Source organism: Camelus dromedarius, chromosome 30 (assembly GCF_036321535.1).
Source record: "Camelus dromedarius isolate mCamDro1 chromosome 30, mCamDro1.pat, whole genome shotgun sequence".
Taxonomy (NCBI): Eukaryota; Metazoa; Chordata; class Mammalia; order Artiodactyla; family Camelidae; genus Camelus; species Camelus dromedarius.
The window spans coordinates 17957624-17971826 of NC_087465.1; the positions used below are offsets into that span (position 1 = coordinate 17957624).

A 14203-nucleotide genomic window follows, 5' to 3' on the forward strand; every position below is an offset into this window, starting at 1 on the left:
CAATAATCTTCACCAGAACTTCAACTCAGTCCACTGAGAATTCACTTCATCCTGTGAAATAGGTTTTTATTTTGTTTCCATTGTACAAAAAAAGAAGCTGAAAACCAAAGAAGTGAACTAAGGTCACTCAGCTACCTCGTGGTGGAAGAAGACAGAGACTCAGACCTTCCGCCTCTTACTCTGTCTACTGCACCAACCTGTGCAAAGGGGACAAAGGAGGAGAGAGAAAATGCTTGTTCCTGAAAAAAGTGACTAAGATGTAGCAACTGTAACCAAAAAAAAATGTCAGCTCAGTGTCAGATAACAACAAGTCAGCAATCTATGCAATGGAGCTGGGTTGGTAATGACAAAATCCAGGATGTGAGAGTAATAAGAATAGCATTAGGAAGTGGAAGTTAAGGTCACTGGTAGTATGTTGAGTAAGGAACTTTGGTTTGGCATCTTATGTTCAATGTGAATATTCAAGTTGCTATTTGCTTAGTGGGAGATAAGAAATAGGAAGAGAGTAATGTGAACAGTAGAATGGACCCAATGTCCAAATGAAGCAAAGGCAGGACATAGTTGAAATGCAAAAGGCACTGAAATGCTGAGAACAGGTGGAGCTTTCCTGAGTTCACAAAAATCACAAAAGAAGGCAACAGTCTATCATCTATATCCACATCCATATCTACATCTATAGTGCTATTTGAGGAAGCCACATTTCCATTGAAAGAGTAAAGAAAGTCTCAAGGAAAATCTCTAGCAGTGAGCTAAAGCTTACATTAAAAAAATAATAAAAAAAAAAAAATAAAACACAAGAGAGGATAGTTAAGGGCCAGGCATGGGTAGGCTGAACTTGAAGGAGTTTTGAGGTGTGGAAAAAGCAGGAAAAGAGAGGATGAACCAGAGACAGAAATGAGTGATCTCAGAGCTCAGGGAAGTACAGAGGGAAAAAATGAGTATTTTTTGTAGTATTTGAATTCCAAAGTAGACTATCACAAGAGTAGAGTTAGTCAGAGATTCTCACAAAATTTCACATAAGGTGTTTTCTGACTTTAATGAGCTCTCTCTGGTCATGTACTTTGTACTTTATAGCAAGATCAAGCGTTTTCCCCTGCCCTGTCTTGTTCTTAGCTATATCTCAAATTAGAAGCAAGGTATGTGCTTACCAGAAACAGGGGATACATCAAACCCAGTCCATGAATTTTTTATAGGCAGAGAAGAATTAAAAGATCAGATTAAATTCAGAGCAATAACTGAAACACTGCTCAGAATTAATGTGCCTCATTACTTGAGTGAAGTTTTCAAGAGTAAATACTGCTCATTTCACAGTCAGAGCACTGAACTGGTGATATGTTTCCAGTTTCTTCAAGCCATCCACTAGCACTTGAATACGATCTTGCATAATTATGATAAAATATTCTAGGATGGAAACTATGTTTGGCCATTTACGCAAACTTTCATTTTGTGCAAATTAATACAATTCATGACCTGGTGTGCCTCAGGGCTTGAATATTTAAATGATGTTTAATATAATCTTTCCTAATGAATAAAACCATTTTGAAAAAAAAAAAGGCAAGATTTGAATGATATTAAGACAACGTTTACTTAAATCTATATTTGCTTAGAATAAATGTTTCAATTAATTTTATAACCATCCATTCTTTTCCTCTGTGCTATTTTTTTATCCTAGGGATATTTGTCATTTGGATGTCTCTGTGTTTTAAAAATCATACATCATTTTTTCCTAGCTATGGTAGGTCATTTGCAGATATGACCTTCTGCATACATGCGCTAACGAGCTGATCTGGGATACCATCTAGGAAGGAGGAACCAAGTGTTGCACTTAGTGGAGGACCCTCCCCAAGTAGCCTGAGGACCATACAGATGAATGCGACAGAATAAGGTGGCTCAGAAAGGATGCTAAGAGCAAGCATTGCCTACTTCTCAGTTTAGCCTGGGATAAGGTTAGGAAGAAAAAGAATAAAACAAGATACACTTCGGAATAATGCACTTGAGTGGATATTTGACTCTTTTTTAGGCAGCATTTCTCTGTATCTTTTTCCATTTGAAAATCAGGTTATTTCTATTTTTTCATATTTGGAAGCATCGACCTGTAATAGCAGAGTCAGAGGAGGAATCTCGCAGAGACGTTAAAAAACAAAAGTGGCTCCTTCTAATTGCCTTGCAGATGTAGCTTATATGAATAATTATTCATAATCTTTTTTGATTCTGTAGTGTAATAAAGGTCTTTTTTTCTCCTGGTGGCAATGAAATAAGTTCATTCATTGAGGCGACAATGAAAACGTGAAAAATGATGAGCTCGTGAGCTAGAAGAAAAAGAGTTTGAATATTTAAAATACTACATAATAAAAGCAAAGTTTTTCTCATGTCAAGCTCTCAGAAATGTTATATGAAGGTGAATGCTGTGCACCTGGTTTTTTTTTATTTTAATCATATATTTTATTTAACCCAATAAATTCAAAATATTATCATTTCAATATGCAATCAATTTTTAAAATTATTAAGGAGATAGTTTACATACTTTTTTCATACTTAGTCTTTGAAATTTAGTGTGTATACACTTGCCTCATATCTCAAATTGACTTAGCCACATTTCCAGTGCTCAATAGCTACAGGGGGGCTAGCAAATTGAGCAGATTTAGAATATGTGTATTCTTAGGAGAAGGCAACAGTTTAGCAAAGAGGTTAAGTCAATTTTCATAATAAAGAGCTCAGATGTGTAGGAAACAGGGACTAGGAAATAAAATCTCTGAACTTGAGAATGAAAGTGGGGTGGGGTGGGGAAGGGACAGTGGGCTCTGTGGAGATTAGGTACTGGGTTGTCAAGCTGAACTGAGCAGTTCAATGGGAGAAAAGGAGGATTTAAAGAAGTTTGGAGGTAGTCGCTTCTCGGTCTTTTGGCTAAGATCAAGTGTAGTATCTGTTCTTGTCAGTTTAATATTGTCAGTTTAATATTAGCAACTTTCAAAAATACGGTACACTCTTGTTAACTACGTCACCATGCTGTACATTCTATCCCCAGAACTCGCTCATCTTACAATTGGGAGTTTTTACCCTTTGACCGCCTTCCCCCATTTTCCCCTCTCACCTCTTACCTGGCGACCACCAATTGGTTCTGTTTTTGAGTTGTAGTTTTTTTTAGATTCCACATATAAGTGAGTTCAGACAGTATTTGTCTTTCTCTGCCTGACTTATTTTACTTAACATACTGTCCTCAAGGCTCATCTGTGTTGTTGCAAATGGCAGGATTTCCTTCCTTTTTATGGCTGAACAATGCCCTATTCATTACTTATATGTACGTATATGTACAACTGAATCACTTTGCTGTACACCTGAAACCAACATTGTAAGTCAGCTCTACTTCAATAAAAAATTTCAAATATATATATATTCTATTCATTATTTTCTTTCCATTCGCCTTTTCTTTATCCATTCACCTGTCAACAGACACAGGTTGTTTCCATGACTTGCCTACTGTAAGTAATGCTGCAATCAACATAGGGGTGCAGATATCTCTTCAAGACAGTGATTTTATTTTCTCAGGATATATACTCCAGTGGAATTGCTGAATCATATGGTAGTTCCATGTTTAATTTTTTGAGGAACTTCCATATTATTGTCCATAGTGGCTGCGCCAATTTACATTTCCACCAACAGTACACGAGGGTTCCCTTTCCCCATATTTTTGTCACTCCTTGTCTTTTTGATAGTAGCCACTCTAACAGGGACAGCGCTGGCTGCTGTAAGTTCTTCCATCCTCTGTTTCTATCTGATTCTCAGTAGTCAAGCCGTGCAGGTTTCCCTGGGCTTCTTGGGAAGCACCAAGCAATGATAAAGAAGCTGGACGTCCACGTTGGGCTGTTTGTTTTCCCCAATGGAGAACCCAGAGGCCCAGAGAGGCCCCTTGGTGTGTCGCGGTGCAGTCCCAGGGGAGGGGCAATGCAGTCAGAGTGTAGCCGCTCCTCCTCCCCTCCCAAGAGAAGGTTGGGTCCTTCTGGATCTCTGTGCTTTGAAGTGGGTGCTTCTGCCTCACCGCTGGATTTCTGGGATTTTCACAGTGGTGTCTTGTCAATGGATAGCGGCTAGTTGATCTTCTTCCGAGGGGACTGAAGTTGGAAATAACCTATGTCAACATTTCTATCTGTGCACTTGGTTTAAATTGAAGGAATGAGATGTTGATGGGGGAAACACAATAATTCTATACTTTATTAATATAAAAGCCAAAAATTATATTTTTTCTTAAAAAGAACTTTATGGCAATTCTGAACACTTTTGAAATAAATAAAAATTGTTTACTAACATTGTAAGGATGTATTTTTTTCCTCCATACACTTCTTTGCCCTATAAACTACCAAAATATGCCTTTTTACCCTCTCTCTCCTTTCCTACAAAGACACAATGGCATAAATTCCTTTTTTCATGTGATGCACTTATCACAATAAGGGCAATGGTAAAAAAGACATCTGATGGCATTGCCCAGCTCTTCTGAGTTAGACAAAGACTGAGACTTTAAGACGTCACCTAGGCCAATGAGCTCTCTCATGTATAACCTTCCCCAGCTGCCTGGCCATAGACCCCCTCTGAAACTCTAAGACAACTCCATGCAAGGCTTTCTGCAGTCACTCATGTGATGGCATTGGTCTGCCCTGGGCCTGGGCGGGTGCCAGGGCACATTTCAAAGCTGGCAGAAATGAGTGGAGAGAGGTGGCAATCAAGATGCAGAGAGTGAACACAAATAAAAGGAATGCGAACCCAAAATTAAATGATGGAAGGTGGTAATAATGATGTCAAGAAATACAGATGTAAAGGGGAAAAAGATCCAAGTTCAAGGGCAATGAGATTTTTACCAAAGAAAGGAGTTTTGCATTGGAAAACTCCAAAATAGAATAAAGAAACCTAATCTGCATATCAGTAGACTGAGGGACTCAAGTGAAGCAGACTTCCAAAGATTCAGAGAAGGAAAAAAAGGGAGAACTGGAGGAAAATGTCCTTTTTCTGAAAATCATTTTGCTTTTTTTTTTTTTTTAATAAAGTAGAAATTATCTTCAGACCTTCAAGCTCTAAACATTATTGTTTCACTTAAAATCCAAGGTAGGTATGTTTCAATTTTCATTAACTAAAATGTCTTTAGATCTAACTCTACACATGATATTAAGCACTAAAAATATTTTTATTTTTCCAAAATAATAACTACTTATCAAGTACCTACCATTTGCTGGGCCCTAAGCTTTGTAAACATTGTCTTGATTAATACTTTCTGAAAAGTAATTCCTCATATGCACACTTTATAGATTAGGAAGATACAGATATAGATGCCAGGATATGAGACCAAGTTCCGAGCAGCTTTATTCCATTGCATTCCTGTGACTCAGTCAGTTTGTCCAAATTCATCCATCTCACGAGAAGAGGAAGCCCTGGTCCTCTGGCTCCACAGCCTTCCCACTCTTTGAACTGCATCAAAAAGTAAATTTCCACTGCTTCAAAATTTCAGGACCTGTCACCTTTCTGATTTAACTAGCAATTTTATGGAGTTGCACGGTTGTTAGTTATAGGTTGAACCCTCCCTTTGTACCAAGTGCAGTTTTCGGTGTTCTGCATTAATCTTCACAGCTTTCTGATGTAGGTACTAGCATCACCCTCATTTCACATACAAGGATGCTGAGATGACAGGTGAGAAGTCCTGCCCACGATAGTCAGGCAGGAATTGATGGGCTCAAGATTGAAGCCAGGTACCCCTGACTCATTGTACAAAGGTGATCTGGGGAACTATGGGGACACCAGGCTCTTCAGGTTGACTTCCCAACAATAGTTAATCTGAAAGAAACTTCACTCTCATCTCTTTCCATATAAACTGTCATGCTACTTTACAATGATTTACCACCACACATCAGATTTTATAGTCACCTCCATACAAATCTGTGGTTGATTAATTAACTAAAATTAGAAGACATTTTGATGATGAAAAGTGCTAAGTATTCCTATGAATAATAATCAGTGTGGGACTCCAACTAAATTACAGATGTCAGTATTGGGAATCAATCAGGGAGGGAGGGTCAGACCTCAGACATCCAGAATTAGATAAGATGGATTAGTTGGGGCAACACAGATGCCTAGAGCAGATATTAATAGCAAAAACAAAAAAAACAAACAAACAACTTATTAGACACCAAGTACATGCGAGGCACCATTTGGGACCCTAGAGATATAATGCTGAACAAGACAGAAGGGATCTCTGCTTTCATGGGCCTTACATTCCCAACACAGCCGGCTTCAGAGGTGGCCCCAGCCCAGGAGCATGGTGCCCAGGAAGTCGTGCAGTCAGCAAGCTGATCAGCAGGAAGCAAGGACCCGGCCAAGGTGGCTGTGATTCAGGGCCTGCACTCCGATCCCTGGGAGAGTTGAGACGGTATGAGGCAAGGCTGCAGTATTACAGGAGAACCAGGACAGACAGGGCTATGCCTAGGATTTGGCTACTGAAAGAAGGCAGTGAGCTGCCCACAGGAAGCAGGCAAGAGCTTGGTTACTAGAAACGAAAAAGGCCTGCCCATCAGGAAGGTGACTAAGGTTGGTCTCCAAGCCTAGAATTTTCTAAAGCTCCCTGCAACATACTAGAAGCAGAAATGACGCAGAGACCAAGGTGACCCTCTCCTCTCTGGTGTGGGAGCTGCTGCCATGGGAACTGGAGAGCTGGGAAGGGAGGGCACCAGGTCAGGCGTCTCACATTCCCAGGCTGAGCTTTCTCCCTAAAATGGCTCACAATGCATGTAGTTGTCATGAGAGAGCACGCCACCAACTCGGGCCCCAAACCAGAAGTTACTCAGATAAGAGACTCACACAGGGCTTTCCTCCTTCCCTACCAGAGAGGTTTTTTTTTTTTGTTTTGTTTTGTTTTTTTTTTTTTTTATCTGGGCATGAATTAGAAAGATGTCTCACAAGTTTTCCTGATCAGTAATTCCACTCAGGAGCAATGGCAGACTTCTCTCCCGGAAGCTGCTCCAAGTGACGAACTTGCTTAAAAAACTGAAGCAGTCCTGACAAGGGTGCGCAGCCAGACGGGCGCTGTCTTGCTTGGCAGGGGGCCTCCCCTATGACCTACTCAGTTCTCTGATACAGAGGCTCATCAGGGAGTCAGTTTCTTCAAGGGCTCCATTTTATTCCCTTCCACTTCTGGGGTGAGTCCCCTTTCCTACTGCAGAGGCAACAGCCTTTCCCTGCTTTGACCTCATTCTCGTTAGTTTTTCCAAGTCTAATAAGGTCTTCTGGGAAGCACATGTGGACTGGGAGAGAAATGAAATGCCTTCCATTTCTTCCAGAGTTGCTAGTATTTTTGGTGTCAATAATGACTGATATTGCAAAAAGAAACGCAAACCTACTTCCAAGCATTTCTATGGAAGTGTTCTTTTTTCCTTGGACTTTTTTTGCTTCACAAAACATCATTTGCTTATAAGTAGCTCTTCTCAAGAAATACAAATGAATCAAAAATAGAGTAAGAGCTACATTTTCCTCAGTTTTATGCTAAACGCAATTTCCCTGACTCCCAAATCCTGTTGGTCTGGTATGGCTGAATCTCCTGTCTCTTTTGAAGATTGCTCCTTATGAATGGTTTGAGATTTGAAGTTTGAATGCATATACTTATGCTGTGGCTAGGAATGGATTGATTCCTATGATAACTCTACAATAAAAATTGTATTTTCCCATCACACACACACACACACACACACACATCAGGCTGCAGGAGTTCTTTCTACATCATCATCAGTGAAGATTTCCCTTCTTCCCTTCCTTCTACACACTAACCTGTCCTCACATCCCTGCCACACACCCCTACACCTCTTCAAGATCCTCTTCCGGAAGCCTCCGCCCCCAGCCTCCAGGGTCCCCTTCTCAGCCCTTCATTCTAAAGCAATGATCCCAAGCCTACTGGAGACCTCTTCCCAAATTGTGCAAAATAAATTAGTAACTAGATGAAGGGTCTCCACTCAGACCTTTGTGTATTCAGGAAAGGAGGGAGGAGAGATAAATTACTGACATCCCAAGCTAGAATTCTGAATGTATCCTCCAATGGTTATAATAATAAAAATAACAATTACATCTTTAATGGGATTAGCGGTATTCTTCAGTTTCTTTCACTCATTTATTCAACAAAATGTCTTTTTATTGTCTACTATATTCCAGGCAGCATTCATGAGTCTGAGGATGTGACCACAAAAAACAAATAAAATTATGGGCTTTCTACGGATTAGTCTTAATACATAAACATGATGAATAACATCAATCCCACAGGAAATGGTATACTCGGCTCCCGATAAGCAGGAACATGCATGCAGCAATCCCATCAACCAGCTAAGGAATTTCTGTGTATGTCCATAACTGTGCATGTATAAATAATAATTTCTTGGTTAAACATTTAATACCCCATTTATTCACTCATATACACAGAGCTAAATAAATATAGATGGTTAGAATCCACATATTCTGCCATAGAAATTCGTGCCCAGACTTCAAATCCTTGGTCATGACCCCTTCTCATTATTCCCCAAGATAGCACATCAAATTTCTAACATATATATATAAACTCTAAAATAATGTTCTAAATCCAAAATATTTTTTTTAAGTTTCCACACAGAGAAAGCATAGTTACTAAGGACACGTGTTTTGGAATCAGGTAGACTTGGGCCCAAATCTTAGTGGTTTTGTCACTTTGCACAAATTATTAGGCTCTCCTAGCCCTTAGATTCCACGCCTGTAAAATGATATAGTATCTATCATATAAAGTTGTCCTGAGGATTAAATCAAATTAAGTAATGTATAGATTAAGCCCACGATGACTACTACAAGGTAAATCTCAAAAATGTACACTTATTAATATGAAATGGTTATACTTCATCTATCTGATGAGTTAAAAATCAAAAAGAATTGGAAGCTGTTGAGAAACAGGCTTCTGTGTCTTCTTCTGATGAGAGTATATTGGAATGTAAGTCCTATTTTGTAGCTAGGTGGTCAATTTCATATTTCTTTCCATCTCTAATGCTTATGATTTTATTATGCCTCATGATATGTGTTCAAGTACTCCCCTCTACCTGGCGTGAAGGAAGAAAATACAGTAAGTCCATGAATACAAATACAACCTCAGCCTGGGAGGTCAACCAAACTGCAAAGGAGCAGCAGAAAGTGATACTTTTTTTAAATTAAATCTCTTAAACCCATCTGGCCAAACCTAGAGGGCAGATGTGGATCAAAACGATGTATGAATTGCCAGATAACCCCTGCCCATAAATAATTTCCTTGCAGGACATGGAAATGACGTTGATTGAGAAATGGCAGGTTATTTCTCACGTAAGGCTATTAGCCAAGACATCTCCTTAACATTCTTTTCTTTCTCCTCTCTCCCCAGGGCAGCATTGCAATACATAGTACTAGTCTGGACTGACATTTATTTGAAGGAGAAATTAATTTACCTGCAGCTCTTCCTGAACAGCTTCTCCAGTGAGGAAACAGGCTCATGTGCCTTTGTCCCAGGATTCCCCCTTTCGGTTAGTTTCCTCAGCATCTAACAAGTGAGGAGAAGTTTTTCTAATCACTCAAATGCCAAGTAGGAAGGAATAACATTGATCTTTAACTGAGCTTTTTAGTGGAAAATTAGAACTGTCCTTTCCTAATAATAATAGACCTTCTTAAGCCTTTAGAAAAGGAGAGGGAGTTAAAAACCTCAGGCAGAAAGCAAGTCCAGGTGACTACGTGGTAAAAAAGTATTCCGTCTAATCTAGCATTGGGGGCCCCTGGGCATAATGATTCACCAAGTGGGGGAAACCTCATGCAGCCTAAGTGGGAAAACATTCAGATACTGAATATGGAGAGAATTCAAAGTTTCTTTGTTTTCATAAAGTACCCTGATTTTAAATATGAACTGCAGAGTTCCTTTTTTACTAGAACCCAAAGAATGTATTAATTAGCCTTGTATTCTGCCTTTCACATGAGTAATTTTCTCTCCTTATTTACATTTTGCTTTTAATCTACTCAGCTTGATTCGTTAGTCTTCTGGGGCTACTTTGCAAATAAGGATTAGAACAAACAAGACCAATAATAGTCAAGGAATAGACGTAAAATAAATATAATTATTTTGCCTGCATAGTTTCTGTCCATCTTGTTTTTGAAGACTCCGAGTCTGCATATAGATCTTTGCAAATGCTTTATATTTGAAAACACACTGAAATAGTCTTTTTGGATATCCATCTCTCTCATTAAACTGCAAGCTCCTAATTACAAAGTCTGTGTCTTACACATCTTTGTGTGGCACAGGATAGTGTCTTGGAAATTTTGCTCTGGTTTTTCCTCTATTTGCATTTAAAGAAGACCTGGCATAAGCTATCTATAGCCAAATTCAAGGATGTGTTTCACTTGACAATATGTGAAAGGAATTCCACTTTTAGGTATTTGTCAAGAAATGGCAAGTTATGAATTTTGTAATGTACAATGTTATTCTTTGCAGAATTATTTTTAATACTAAATGTGGAAACAACTCAAAGTTCATCGGTAGGGACTGGTTAAATAAATTATGGTAAATTAAATATTATACAGTCTTGAAAAGGACTGAAGAAGATCATAGAATAGGCACAACAATTTTTAAAGTTGGCCAAACTGATCCATGGGACTTATACTCCTAGTTGGTTCCAAGCCAATCAAAAACTAAGTACAAACAGTGGGATTCCAAGTATTTCTTTTGATGCTTATGATTCATATCTTGTCACTTTTACCAAATGATGTGCTGATGCTTAAAAATTATTCTACTGCCACTAAGCCACTGTGCCAGGCTGACACACAGCTGATGCTACGGCATCAAAAAGGCTGAAGCCACCATGGTTCACTCAGCTGACTTTGACCAGAAGCAGGACAAAGTTATTCTAACAGGGAAACAGTGTGGTCTTACCTTCACTAAGGAGGAGAGTTCAGCAGAAGTCCAGCCAAGAGTCCAGTGAGAACCATACCCTGAAACCAAACATACCACTTTCAGCCACAGGATTTCTCAGAAAACTCATAAATACCTAAAGTTGCCTTCCCTGACAGCTGCCCATTCCTGATAAATGCCACCTTGCTTTGAGGAAATTGTTCCCCTGATAAATGTTAAGGAATCCTTTCACAAAAAAATAATATTTCACTGTTCCTCAGATGCTGTGGGTTTTGCTTCTATAAACCACTCCTTGCCTTGGAGCCATGATGGGGTTCCATCACATGTGAGGAAAGGTCAGCTGTGCTTTTAATTAAACTGAATAGAGCTGCATTATTCTTTGACAAGACGATCTTGAGTCTAATCAAGACTAGAAAGTTGACTTCCATTTACAAGAAACACAGGGAGAATTTGAGCGACCACATGGAAACAAACAGGTACTTCCGGAATGTGAGAAAGTTCATAAGACAAGTGACCCCGTTTCTGCAATAGCTCACTGGCAGGAATTGTTTAAATGAAAGGAGGTCTGCTCCAGATTAAAAGAGAATTTGAGGGGAAAAAAAGGGATTTGAGAAACATAAAACTGAATAGAATGCACGCACCATCTCAAACAAACTGTAAAAAGGCATTTTTGAGACAATTATGAAAATTATGGGCCAGGTATTAGATGATACCAATGAATTATTAAAATTGTTAAGTGTAATAATAGAACTGCATTTATGTAAGAAAAGTTTCATATATTTTAGAGATATTTAAGTACGTAAGAGCAAATTTAAGTGGTGTTTGTTTCCCCATAAAGATTTTAACAGAGGTGGGAAAATAAAGAAAAAATAAAGCAAGGAAATCTTGATAACTTTTTAACTTGATTGATACTAGTTTGTTATTTTCTCTCTCTTCTTTTGTGCCCATTTGAAACTGTTCATCACAAAAATGTCCTTAGCTTTGATAATATAAAATGTATGCACAAGTTTTTGAAATCCTCCTTCCAAAAGAAGACATTTCCTGCACATTCTAAATAAAGCCAAATAGCAAATCTGTGGGAAATTTTTTTTTTCTGCCACAATAGGCACCGTTTGCTGCATAATCTGCACATTGCTTCACTGTCGTGGACCTGAATTGCTGAAAAGTCAGATGTAATTATTTACCCTATGATTGAGGAAGAAATTGGGGGGTGGGGAGAAGAGTCAATCAAGGTGTGAAAAAAAGATGAGATTTTTATTATCTGTAGTGGAACTCAAGGCTGATGTTACTGTCAAATTGAATATTTGATGAAATGGCCTTTTAAAAATTCTACCTACATCTATTAATTCAAGTCCATCTGATAATAAAGTAGGATATGGGTGGAGGAAGTTCAGAGGGTCAGAGAGTGAGTTAATAAATGATTAATGGAAAAGTATCTCTGGAAAGCAGTACAATGAAATGCTTTTGCTTTTCTCTTTCCTGAGTGCCCCGCCTCCTCCTTCCAGATGTGATTTAAATAAAACAAAGTTCTTAGGTAACTAATGTTAACTATATGTATAGTGCAATACTTATATTGTGCCTTTTATTTAAAAAGTAAAATAAGGCCGTTGGGATAAATGGAGTGAGTCACACTTCTCCGAGATTTCTCTTCCGGGCACTTCAATATTGTCTCCATTGTGTTCTCACTCGAGTATTGTAAGCTAAAATGCTGAGTGGAATCCCAAGGGGCATCAACTTCCCAGCTTCCGTGGTATCCAGCTAATGCTCTCTTTGGACTCAAGCTGTAAATCACTCACAGAAAGAAGGAAAATGTTGTTGTAGTTGCTGCCAAGATAGCAAATAGTTTTTCAACATTACCAATTTAATGTAAGGATTCAACTTCTTAAATTTATATCAAGTCCTTCTTATGATTAGGGCAAGTTCATTTCCAGAGACGTTCAATTATAAAATCATCAATAGGACTTAACTAATTTCAGTAAGTCACTTTGCTTCTGGTAAATTATTCTAATGACTAATATGGTCATTAGATCTCATTTGGACATAAAGAAAACCCTAGGTACAAAAAAAGAGATCATAATTAACTAAGCAGTCTTCATTTTTAATAACTAATCTAAGAGGAAAATAATAACGTAAGTTCATTCTCCACGACAGAATCAACTGCAAATCATTGGAAAAATTCCTGAACAATATAGATTTCACTGTTAATAAGGAACACTAACTTTCTCCTTAGAATGACTTTCCTTTTAAATAAACCATATTGGATGGTTCTATTAAGAGACACTGATCCTTCTTATTTTTTTTATTAATCTATAAGTGTTTAAATATGGCAAAATAATCAAAATCTTAGTCAATTAACTTTTTTCATATGTTGCTATTTTAGATGCATCTCTAGATATCTTCAGCTTTTACTGCAGTTCCCACCACCTAAAACAATTCTTGGCTTTTTTTTTTTTTAATAAACTTCCTTGATAATCAACTGAGGTCAGATCAAAATAATTCAATTCTAACAATATTTTTCATATCTCACTAACTTTTAATAATCAGTTTAAAATTTTTCCCCAAACACTTGATTATTATTAGCAGAAAATCATATGACTGTATTAGATGACATCAGCTAATCCTCCAAAGCAACTGTTCCTCTCCAGTTTGGAAAGACATCAACACCTCAGGCCTCCTTGCAGAGATAACACACAACACATTGAAACCCACAGTAATTAAAATCTCTGCTAGCTTGTCTTTGATTTCCGCAACTTCCTTTAACTGCTGTTAAAGATTTTAAAAATTAATAAGGGCCCTCTACTGACATAAGCTTTATCCCCCTATGTCCTTTTGGAAATGAGGCAGGATACAAGTAAAGAAACAGGGGGAGGGTATAGCCCAAGAGGTCGAGCGTGTGCTTAGCAAGCACGAGGTCCTGGGTTCAATCCCCAGTACCTCCTCTAAAAATAAATAAACCTAGTTACCTCCCCACAAAAATAAAAAATAATTAAGTAATGCAATAACAAATAAATAAAAATTTTAAAAAAGAAACAATAGTAAACAGCTTAGGATCCTTTCCCAAGATGCGCTAAACAAAGAAGGGTGGTTGGAAGCATCGCTATGGCTTCATTGGGTTCAATCACCTTAAGTTATTTTCAATAGTGTTGAAAATTATTATTGCTGTTGTTGTTATTTCACAAGCATTTACTGACTATCTATCATGTGAATTATGGAGCCAAGCACTAAAAGGGCTATAAAGATATACACTACTCAGTTCCTACCCTTAAAAAACCCTTCAAAAATTTAAACTTATTG

At 38.1% G+C, this 14203-nt stretch overlaps 1 pseudogene; it reads left to right on the forward strand.

The window, feature by feature from the left end:
- The first annotated feature begins 2884 nt into the window (after positions 1-2884).
- Positions 2885-2987, forward strand: LOC116149681 (U2 spliceosomal RNA; annotated as a pseudogene).
- The last annotated feature ends 11216 nt before the right edge of the window (positions 2988-14203 follow it).